Source organism: Polypterus senegalus, chromosome 1 (genome assembly GCF_016835505.1).
Source record: "Polypterus senegalus isolate Bchr_013 chromosome 1, ASM1683550v1, whole genome shotgun sequence".
Taxonomy (NCBI): Eukaryota; Metazoa; Chordata; class Cladistia; order Polypteriformes; family Polypteridae; genus Polypterus; species Polypterus senegalus.
In genome coordinates this window covers 192,851,764-192,863,934 of record NC_053154.1, presented here as the reverse complement: position 1 = coordinate 192,863,934, position 12,171 = coordinate 192,851,764, and the positions used below count along the sequence as shown (strand labels likewise).

The window sequence follows — 12,171 nt, the reverse complement described above, 5'->3', positions numbered from 1 at the left end:
TACTATCCGTGTATAGACCTCCTAAATATAACGCTCGTTTTTGAGGAATTCTCTGACTTAATGTCAATTTTAATTACTAACTATGACACACTCCTAATAGTTGGCGACTTTAATTTTCATATAGATAATCAGTGTGATCTAAAAGTAAAAGAATTTATGAACCTCCTGGATTCTTTTGATTTGAGACAACTCATAAATCAGCCTACACATAAAGCAGGTCATACATTAGACTTAGTGATTACTAAAGGACTGAAAGTTGATATAAAACAGATCATTGATATTGGTCTATCAGACCATTTTCTTCTACTTTTTATATAGAAATAATGATAAAATACACTCATGAGAAGCATATTGTTAAAAAACGCTTCTTTGATTCGGCAGCAGCTTTAAAACTTACAAACATTTTAAGCAATCAGTCCGTTTATAGTGCCAGCTATAATAGCGAGGACAATGTAAATAGTAAGGTGGAAAGATTTAATTCTAAAGTGAGAGCTGCTGTTGACATAGTTGCACCTGAAAAGACAGTGAAAAAATCTTCTAGCATTGTTATACCATGGAAGACCCAAAGAGTGTCTGATTTAAAGAGAACATGCCGTAGAGCTGAGCGTCAATGGAGGAAGACTAAACTTACTATCCACCACGAAATATTAAAAGTCAAAATAACAGAATACAATAACACTGTCCGTCTTGAGAGACGCTGCTATTTCTCAAGATTATAAATAACAATGCTAGTAATCCCAGAGTCTTATTTTCAACAATTGATCGCCTACTAAACCCAGGTAGCTCAAAGGAATGCCTCCTAAGTGCTTCCAGTGAAACCTGTGAGGCTGTCGCTGTATTTTCAATCAAAAATTAATGATATTAGAAATAACATAGTATATCTCCCCAACACTAAGGATCCTCCTAAACCCCAGCATCCTGTTATAAACAAATTAAACTCTTTCACTAGGATAGATTTACCTGATTTAAAAAAAATAATCTCTCAATTAAAACCCTCCACCTCGTCCTTGACCCGATACCAACAAGGTTTTTCAAAGAAGTATCAGGCGTGCTAATTGATAATGTTCTTGACATAGTAAATTCGTCACTAGATACTGGGGTCTTCCCAGACTGTCTTAAGACTGCTGTAGTTAAACCCCTACTTAAGAAACATAATCTTGACCCTCAGCTCTTGAAAATTTTAGACCCATCTCTAACCTGCCTTCTTAAGTAAAGTTCTGGAGAAGGCAGTCATTATGCAGTTAAATGACCACCTAAATAAACATGCTATTCTTGATAAATTTCAGTCAGGTTTTAGAACAAATCACAGCACAGAAACTGCACTCGTTAAAGTAGTAAATGACTTGCGGGTAAATGCAGACAGAGGCCATTTATCTGTTCTCATCCTCTTAGATCTGAGTGCTGCATTTGACACAACATTCTTAGAAATCGCCTTAGTCAATGGGTGGGCCTCTCTGGCAGTGTCTTAAATTGGTTTGAATCCTACCTGACAGGGAGAAAATTTTTGTTAGTTGTGGGAATTACAACTCAAGACACATGATATCCAATATGGTGTTCCACAAGGCTCTATCCTGGGTCCGCTGTTATTCTCAATCTACATGCTTCCGTTAGGTCAGATTATCTCAGGGCACAACGTGAGCTACCACAGCTATGCTGATGACACACAGCTGTACTTATCAATAGCACCTGATGACCCTGATTCTATTGATTCACTAACACAATGTCTGACTAGTATCTCAGAATGGATGAATAGTAATTTTCTCAAGTTAAATAAAGAAAAAACTGAAATTTTAGTGATCAGCAATAATGGATACAATGAGGCTATTAGAAATAAACTGGATACATTAGGATTAAAAGTCAAGACGGAGGTAAAAAGCTTAGGGGTGATTGTTGACTGTAATCTGAATTTTAAATCACATATTAATCAGATCATTAGGACAGCATTTTTTCACTTAAGAAACATAAGTAAAGTTAGACCTCTTATATCACTGAAAGATGCTGAGAAATTAGTTCACGCGCTTGTTTTCAGTCGACTAGATTACTGTAATGCACTCCTCTCAGGACTACCCAAAAAAGATCTAAATCGTTTGCAACTAGTGCAGAATGCAGCTGCTTAGAATCCTAACTAGGAAAAGAAAATCAGAACACATTTCTCCAGTTTTATGTCACTACACTGGTTACCTGTGTCATTCAGAATTGACTTTAAAATTCTGCTTATGGTTTATAAAGCCTTAAATAATCTCCCCCATCTTATATATCGGAATGTCTGACACCTTATATTCCAAATCGTAACCTCAGATCCTCAAATGAGTGTCTCCTTAGAATTCCAAGAACAAAACTTAAAAGAAGTGGTGAGGCGGCCTTCTGCTGTATGCACCTAAAATCTGGAATAGCCTGCCAATAGGAATTCGCCAGGCTGATACAGTAGAGCACTTTAAAACACTGCTGAAAACACATTACTTTAACATGGCCTTTTATAACTTCATTTTAATCTTAATTTAACTTAATCCTGATACTCTGTATGTTCAATTCATCATAATAACTATTCATGGTGGCTCTAAAATCGGTACTGACCCCTACTCTTTTTCTGTTTCTTTTTCCGTTTTTTGTGGTGGTGGCCTGCGCCACCTCCACCTACTCAAAGCTTCATGATGCTCCAACAATGATGGACGGATTAAAAGGCAGAAGTCTACGTGACCATCATCATCATCAAGCCCTTCCGTGAGAACCCTAAATCCAAAGAGGACTGTTTCATTTATGTTAGGTAGAATGCCCAGAGGGACTGGGCGGTCTCATGGTCTGGAATCCCTACAGATTTTATTTTTCTCCAGCCGCCTGGAGTTTTTGTTTTTCTGTCCCCTGGCCATTGAACCTTACTCTTATTTGATGTTAATGTTGATTTATTTTGTTTTATAATTGTCTTTCATTTTTCTATTCTTTAATATGTAAAGCACTTTGAGCTACTGTTTGTATGAAAATGTGCTATATAAATAAATGTTGTTGTTGTTGTAAAAAAGTAAGAGCGAGGGGAGGATGACTTATTGAGGCATGCAGGCTGTAGTCGCGCGTCAACTCTATCTGAATTGCGCTGATCACATTTGAAAAAATATATCTTTTCAAGTTCTATTTAGTCCATATGTGTCAAACTCAAGGGCTGCGGGCCAAATCCGGCCCGGCGTGTAATTATATCTGGCCCGTGAGATCATTTTATATTACTGTATTATTGTTATTAATGGCCCGGGTATATGAAGCGCTGGTAACACAAACTACAGATCCCATAATGCAGCGCTTCAGCTGCCTTGCCTAACACTTACCGCTGTTAATCAAGTCTAGCTTATGATGCTGCAAGTTACGCGAAGCTAGCTCACACGATGCTGAAGAGAAAAGTTGATTCTGAAAATAGAGCCTTTAAAAACCGATGGGAGGCTGAGTATATGTTTACTGAACCCATGTGTCTCATTTGTGGAGCTAATGTGGCTGTAATTACGGAATTTAATCTAAGACGGCACTATGACACAAAACATCAGGGTAACCTGAAAGAACTGAATGCAATGCAGAAGATACAGAAAGCAGAAGAATTAAATAAGAATCTGACACTTCAGCGGACGTTTTTACCCGTGCACAATCACAAAGTGATTTCAAGTGAAGCTGCTTTATGGGAGACACAAATGCACCAGTGCAACTTGCCCCACTTTCCCTGTTGCCAAGTAATGTTGAACCAAGTCGCCACTACGGTGTTCCCAAAATACGCACTTTGCTGATAAACTGAGCGCACTGAGTTTGCATGGCGCTTTGGTGACTTTGAAGAACAAAAAAAGTCCGTCTACATGCAGCTCGAACCTTGTGCATGTTTGGTAGCACATATCTGTGTGAGAAGCTCTTCTCAGTGATAAAGACTAACAAAACAGCACACAGGAGTCGCCTAACTGACGAGCACCTGCACTCCATCCTGAGAATCTCCACAACACAGAACCTCACACCAAACATAAACGAACTTGTTGCCAAAAAAGATGCCAGGCGTCCAGCTCTAAAATGACATATGAGCAAAGACAACTGAATGATTTGATTTGTTATTGCTGAAAGGAACAAATTTTATTTATATTTCCAGGTTTTGTTATGCAGCATGTTCATATTTGAATTTGTATAATTTTGTCAGGATATATTTTATGGAGAGCAAAATCTTTTGGGATATTTAAGTTTATTTTTTATATAAAATTACATAAGAGTAAAGAAATTTGAATGTTTGTTCTTTTAACGTTTACTTTATTTTTAACTTGTATAATTTAGACAGGATATATTTTTATGGAGAGCAAAATATTATGAGTTGTTTAAGGTTTGAGTTGATTTATTCAGGAATAATATTCCTGTCTGTTTTTACCATTCCTACCAAAGATATTTCTGTCGACTACATAAAAATTCCTTCTATTTAAAATTTAAATAGAACTTGAACAAATACGATAGTTCATAATATCCACGCAGACTTGCACGTAAGAGCGGGAGTTATCCGTTTTAACAAGCAGCGTATTGCACTGATACGAAATAGCTGTGTGTGTATATATGTAGATATGTATGTATATGTTTATATATGTGTGTGTGTATGTATATGTATTTGTGTGTATATATGTGTGTGTATGTATGTATGTATGTATGTATGTGTGTATGTATATGTATGTGTATATATGTAGATATATATATGTGTGTGTGTGTATGTATATGTGTATATGTTTATGTGTGTGTGTGTAAATATATATATATATATGACAGCAACACTCATCACTCACAACAGTGACAAAACAATTACATTGACAATCATGTTACGTTATTTTCAAAATGTTTCCTTTCTTTTCATTGCTTCTTTAACACACTACTTCTCCGCTGCGAAGCGCGGGTATTTTGCCAGTCTATATATATGGACAGGAATATTGTAAACTGAAGCTGTTTTAATTTCTGAAAAAAAAATGCATTTAAACTGCATTTCATTTCAAAACAGAAACAAAAATATGATCCCTAGCTAAAATTGGGCGGACTTTTCAAAAAAAAAAAAAAAACTGGTAGTTTAAGTACTTTAAGAACATTTTCACAATGGTATTGTCTTTAAATAATAATAACAAAAATTTCAACATTAAAGTGCAGTTTTTCTTCTTAAAAAAATAAGGCAGAAACATAAAAGGTAATTTGACCAGCCTCACCTTTAAACTGTGAGTAACCTTAGCCAAAATTACTTTGTACATTAGGCTAAAACCGTGTGATCATTGAACATTTTGTAATTAGATGTAATTAGAATTACTAACGGTCACGGAAGTCCAATGATCCCAAGTAAGAGCCACAAAGTCCGCTTTCTGTAATGCATCTAATTTTGCTTGCTTTTCAATGTCATAAAGCTGTTGAATTTTACTTGAAATACGCTAACTGTAGCACATTTTGTAACCCCCTATCTTCCAGCACTGTTAGTGGTCTACAGTCCAAAGCAATGTATTTTGCGAGAGAATTTGTAAGTTTGACCTATGTTGACTTACTAATTTTGGTCCTGAAGCCAGTCATTTCATGAGGTTTGGGCTGCCGACACCTTTTGTTGGTACTCGAACCCATACTGCTAGTTTCTAACAGCATACACAGTTTCTGTGCTCGCTGTAACATGTTTTGCATTTAGATGTAACCGTAAGGTTGAAATGCCTCGGTGGTATGCAAACTCATTTTTGCACAGTTTGCACCAAACCACGCTTTTATCAAGGCTTTCGCTGGTAGTCTTTGAAATGAAATTTCCTCCAATCAGTGCTAGCAACGCTTCTTCCGACTCTTACATTCAGTAGCTCTGATGTGTGCATCAATGTAATCGATGTACCAGGAAATCATGCATTGACAAAAGTTACCCTTTGCTTGGAATGCAAAGTGTAATTAAATACGTTATGTTTTAACGCGTTATTGAGTACATGCATCAAAGCTTCTCAGCTGTGCTTGTGCTAAGAAAAGTAAACATTTTAAAAATAACGTAACATGATTGTCAATGTAATAGTCTTGTGACCGTCATGAGTGTTGCTGTCATCAAGGATTTGATTAGCATTATGTCTTTCAATCAGGTTCGTATTTGGAGGACGTGTGGTGTTCAAGTTTATTCCGTGTTTGTCAACTGTTGTAAAGATAACAGGTTTCATTCATCGAAGTGTTCACCACCCAAATCGGAACTCGTGAATATAAGATGTTCAACAGGTATTCCCGGTAGTAAGTTGTGGAAATTGCCTGTGAATATTTAGCGGTAGCGTGTTAATGAACTTAATTTAATCTTTTCCAGTCCTGCAAAGTCAGTTGACGCGAGCCGCTCGGAGTACATGCATCGAAGCTTCTCAGCTGTGCTCATGCGATCTCGCGATGTCCACGACTTTATTTAATGTTAGCTAAGACCCGGCACTTCAAAGTTTCTTGCTACAGCAATTTTAACTCTGCAACAAAGTGATCAAAAGTCTTGTTTATACCTCGTGTCTTCTCATTAAACTTGTATCTCGCGAATACCATACTCGTCGTAGGCATGACAAACGGCAGCGGGAGTGTGTCTATAAACTTAATTTAAACTTATGGTTCACACCGTGCTTTGTTTCCGCAGTTGTGTAATTCGGTTTTTGTTCAGCACTCTTTGGAACTGTTGCTTTTTGTCTGTGCACTGCGTCAGTTCACGTGAGCCACTCGGTGTACATGCATCGAAGGTTCCCAGCTGTGCTGGTGCCATCTCGTGCGATGTCCACGGCTGTATTTAATGTTAGCTAAGACCCGGCACTTAAAAGTTTCTCTCGCAGTTTCGCTGAGTTTGTGCCAAACACCACCCTGACCATCTCATCTTCGTCTGCATAAGCACAGTCCTTCACCCGTGAATATTTAGCGGCAGTGTTTCTATTGGATTGCCGCTGACGGACGGCCTTATATGGGCAGGCACTAAATTACATGGGAGGCGTAACTCCGCCTTCCTCGGCCATCAAGCAGACGTCTATTATAGTATATGGACAAAAAAATAGGTTCCAGTTATGACCATTACGCGTAGAATTTCGAAACCTGCCCAACTTTTGTAAGTAAGCTGTAAGGAATGAGCCTGCCAAATTTCAGCCTTCTACCTACACGGGAAGTTGGAGAATTAGTGAGTGAGTGAGTGAGTGAGTGAGTCAGTCAGTCAGGGCTTTGTCTTTTATTAGTATAGATAACCACATTATTTTCCCAGATTTCTCCCCTGCAACAGCTGCTAAACGTGCCGCAAACTACAATATTAAACAGCATCTGTGCAGTGCTGATGTCCAATAGGTTCTATTGTAAAAGTGAAAAAGTTCTTTAATTTCAGCTCTCCGAATGAAGCAGAAAAAGAGCTAATCAAACTAATCCTGACATCCTTTTGAAACATGATCATGATGTGTCCTGCTTGCAACTTGCAACCTGGACCATATGTAATGAGACATTTGCCATAACTACAAAGTACCTATTTACAGGGTGTTTGTTTTTGTTTGTTTTTTTTACTTTATCTCCTTGATTTACTGTATTGGAAATGCATTACCATACATTATCTCATTCTCAGAGTGTACTTTCAAGATACCTCAATTTTAACATTTTCTACATAGCTTCCCCTTGTTAGGGTCATTTTGTTATGAATATGCTCTGTCTCTCTTGGCATGTCAGAGGACCAGGACTTCATGAAGTGTGATCTGCTTCACTCGGGGAAGCAAAACGTTGGGTGGGAGGAGAGAGAAGATGAAAGTTTCCTATTTCTTAATTATCCTTTCTAACCCAACAGAACAATAGGCTTCATAGCTGTAACACGTGGCAAAATATGAAATCTAGGTCAAAGCTATCATATGTAAAAATGCAGAACGTTTACTTTAGACTACAAAATGTCTACAACAGTTATGAAGCAATGTTTTTTATGGTCAAACAGTGAACTTTATGAGATGGAATGTCAAAGGTCACAATCACAATTAAAGAGAAGGAAAGTACTCACTCACTTAACAGGTTCAAATGCCAAGATAGTATTTTTACAAGAGTCTCACATAATAAATAAGGACTAGTTTTTGTAGGAAAGGGATTGGAATGGGGAACTTTTTCACTCCAGCTATACAAAGAACACTAGTGGTGTGGGAATCTTAATATACAGAATTATCCCATTTGTAGCGTCAGATGTAATATGTGAACCTTGAATTACATTATGTGATGGGCAATTTATTTAATACTAAAGTGATTCTGATAAATATCTAAGCACCTAACGTGGATGACAGAGATTTTATCCAAAATGTATTTGCATCTATTCCTATTGTGAACATTCATAAGATTACAATGTCTGGAGACTTTAACTGTGTTATAAATCTACACCTGGACAGGTCTTCAGCTATAGCAGCAATAATATCTAATTCTGCAAAAATAATTACACAGTGTGCAATAGATCAGAACTTATCAAACTCATGGGGATTTTTAAAACCTGACATTAGAGCATATTCTTTCTTCACACAAGTTCATCATTGTTACTCAAAAATTCATTATTTCTTCAAAGACAATACATTTTTGACCATTATCAAATCATGTAAGTGCGACACTATTGTTATCTCTAGCCAAGGCCCTCTTAACATAGAGCTTAACTACTATGTCCTACACACTTATGTCGTAGCTGGTGTCTTAATCCCCGGTCCTTAGCTGATGAGCACTATACAGAATTCATATCCAAGCAAACTGATTATTTTCTGGAGACAAAAGCCACCCCAGAAGTCTCTGCTGTCTCTTGGAAACTTGGAAGGTTGTTTCTAGAGGACAGATTATTTATATCTTTCTCACAAAAATAAATTGGAAACCAAGAAGGTGTCCGAGTTAATCAGTGAAATTACCAGGACAGATGTAGAATGCCAGGTCTCTAAATGAGGCATTTTATAGAAAAAGACAGGCTTTTCAAAACTAATTTAACCTCTTGACTACTAAAGAAATGGAACACCTCATCTTTAAATCGTGACATCATTATTTTGAACATGGAGAAAAGGCCAATAAGATTTTATCTCAATAAATCCACAAGCAGGAAGTCTGCAATGCAATAACAGCAATTACCAACATTAATGGAGATAAAATCATAGACTGTAAAAATATAACCCACACATTTAGAGAGTACCTTAATTGCTTATATTCCACTCAGTCTAAAGAACACACACAATCTAATGAATTCTTTGACTTATTACAGATACCACAGGTAGATACTCTTAGTGGGGTGGAACTGGTTAAACCTCTGACACTCTCAGAATTAAGAGATGCTATAAACTCACTTCAAAGAAGGAAAGCAGTCAGACCTGATGGCTACCCAGTGGAATTTATAACAAATTTTCAAATAAGTTAGATCCACTGTTATTAGCAATGTTTACAGATGCTAAAGACAACAAAATTCTACCTCAAACTTTTCACCAAGCATTAATTTCCATCTTTCCTAAGAAAAATAAGGACTTCCTACAATGTGTATTATACAGACCAGTCTCACTCCTGAATAAGGATGTTAAAATATACCCCAATGTTCTAGTAAGGATTGAGAAAGTGCTTCCTTCTGTAATATCACAAGAACAAATTGGGTTTAATCAAAGCAGACACTTAGCTTCTAATCTTCGATGTTTGTTTAATATATTCACCCATTAAATATAACATCCCACAGATCTTACTGTCTTTGAATGCAGAAAAAAGCATTTGACATAGTTGAATGGGACTACCTTTTCACCCCATTGCACAAATTTGGGTTTGACCCAAACATATGTGCATAGATCAAACTACTCTATACTAGTCCAGAAGCCTCAGTGTGTATTGACAACATACGTCAGACTAATTCAAACTAGAAAGTGGTACTCAGGAAGGATGTTAAGTATCACCATTGAGCCATTGGTTGTTTACATTCGAAATGCATCAGAGATGAAGGGGATTTTCATAGAAGGACTGAACAACAGAAAATATTATTATATGCAGATGATATGGTATTGTACATATCTGACTTACAAAATTCCGTGCCAGTAGTCCTAAAAGCATTAGCAGATTTTCAAAAGATATCTGGCCTCAAAATTAATTTGAATAAAAGTATACTTTTTCCAGTGAACTATCTAGCACACAATACTAGACTGGATAACTTCCCATTTATCTTAGCAGATCAGTTTAAATATCTAGGGGTAAATATCACAAGTAAATAAAAGTTATTTTCAACAACATTTTGCTATCTGCATGGAAAAAATTAAACAAGATGTAAATAGATGGCCCACACTCCATGTCATGTTAACAGGTAGAATCAACACTGTTAAGATGAACATCCTTCCCAAGCTTACTTTCCTTTTTCAAAGCATCCCCATACACATTAACAAATCTCATATTCGTTGTCAACCGTTGTAAAGATAACAGGTTTCATTCATCGAAGTGATCACCACAGTGCCTGCTCACTATTACCCCTGCGGAACGGGGCTAACTCTGACGTCCAGGAATGGCTGTACCTCAGGTACGGCAGCACCGGGACCAGAGTTAGGTAGGGTGTGTGTGGGGAGTGTGAATGGGTGTCTGGCGTACATCCTTGTAAGTCTTGGGTTATATGTGTATGTGAGAGCATGAGGGAGGGAGTGTATGACTGTGTTTGTGTGTGACTGTATATGTCAGGTGGGGTTTTGGACTTCTCCCCTCTCCTGGGACATCTGGCAATACTGCAACATCTTTGCCTACCCTCCCCCTGCCTTAAGCATCTGTCTGGTCGCTCCCGGTGGCTGCCTGGTGGGATCTGGTTCCCTGGGCTCTGTTGGATCCTCGGCGGGGTGGGTCGCCCTTGGGTCCCGGGCCCGGCCGACTCGGGGGAGAGCGGCTGCGGGCGGCCTGAGGGCTTGCCGTTGATATCTCCCGGGACTCTGCCGGCTGCTGGTTGTGACCCCCAGGGTGATCCTCTGCGCCTCTCGAGTGGGGGTTGGGGCTTCTCTGGTGACGGCCTCCCTGGGGTCTCCGCGCTCTGGGGTGACCTCTGGATCTCTGGGCATCTTCCGCACGTTTTTGGGGGCAGGTCTGTGGCCCTTCACATTCACTATTGGATGCTCCTATAGAGAAACCTTACACATACAAGCGTGCGTACGCACACAGGTGCTCACATGGTGATTTCATAAGTATGACTTGGACATCTTCAGCACATGATCTAAGGTTGTGGTGGCCCTAAATGCCTCAGTAATAATTACTGTATGATTGTCAGCAAACATTTTACTTTTATATATCTTCATGTAGCTGATGCAGCAATGTTTTTGTCTTTGTCTTGTGGTTCCCCCTCTCTTTCTGCAGGTCTAGAAGCGGATTCTGGTTCATTTATTGTTTATTCTATACTGAAACCCCCTCCCCTTTACCTCCATCTCTTCCTTCTCTCTCTTCTTTTTCTTTCACTTTTGTCTCCGTGTCCAGTTCGAATCTTAAAAACATCTAAAAATATTTTTAATAAAGTTTTGGTATCAGGCGTGACGTCAGCAGAAGCTGTAACGCTCCACCTGAGAGAAAAACTGTAAGGCTAGTCGCCAGCATTCAGACATCAATTCTGATTGCTTCACAGCCGAATAGGACACGGTTTAAAAAAAAAAAAAAAGAAGTGATCACCACCCAAATTGGTACTCGTGAATCTAAGATATTTAACAGGCATTCCCGGTATTAAGTTGTGGATTTGCCTGCGAATATTTAGCGGCAGCGTGTCTATGAACATAATTTAAACTTTAGCTTTACACCTTGCTTTCCTATTGATATATCTACAAAGGCTTGTTCATTGTCAGAGGGTTGTTCCTGTCCTACTGCATCAATAAACAGCTCGTCTTCCTCTTTATCCAAGACATCACACACTGCATGCACGGGTTTACCTTTCCCAGTCCTGCAAACTTTAGCGAAGTGCTTCAATTTACCACATTCTTTACACTGTCTTCCTTTAGCTGGACATTGACTTTTCCCACCGTGTGGTTTGTTTCCGCAGTAGGTGAACTTATGAATATGTGTGTATGCGTCAGTCGCTTCATATTCTATTGCTACCATCTCAATTGTGTAATGCATTTTTTGTTCAGCGCTCTTTGGAGCTCTTGCTTGTTGTCTGTGTACTGCGTTCATAGTCAATTCACGTGAGCCGCTCGGAGTACATGCATCGAAGGTTCACAGCTGTGCTTGTGCTATCTCGTGCAATCTTGCGATGTC

General features: G+C 38.5%; 1 protein-coding gene across 3 annotated transcripts in view; it reads right to left on the bottom strand.

Annotated features, from left to right (window-relative positions):
* LOC120537137 (LIM domain containing preferred translocation partner in lipoma) overlaps window positions 1-12,171 on the bottom strand; it is a 451,145-nt gene that overhangs the window by 232,313 nt on the left and 206,661 nt on the right. The window lies entirely within an intron of this gene.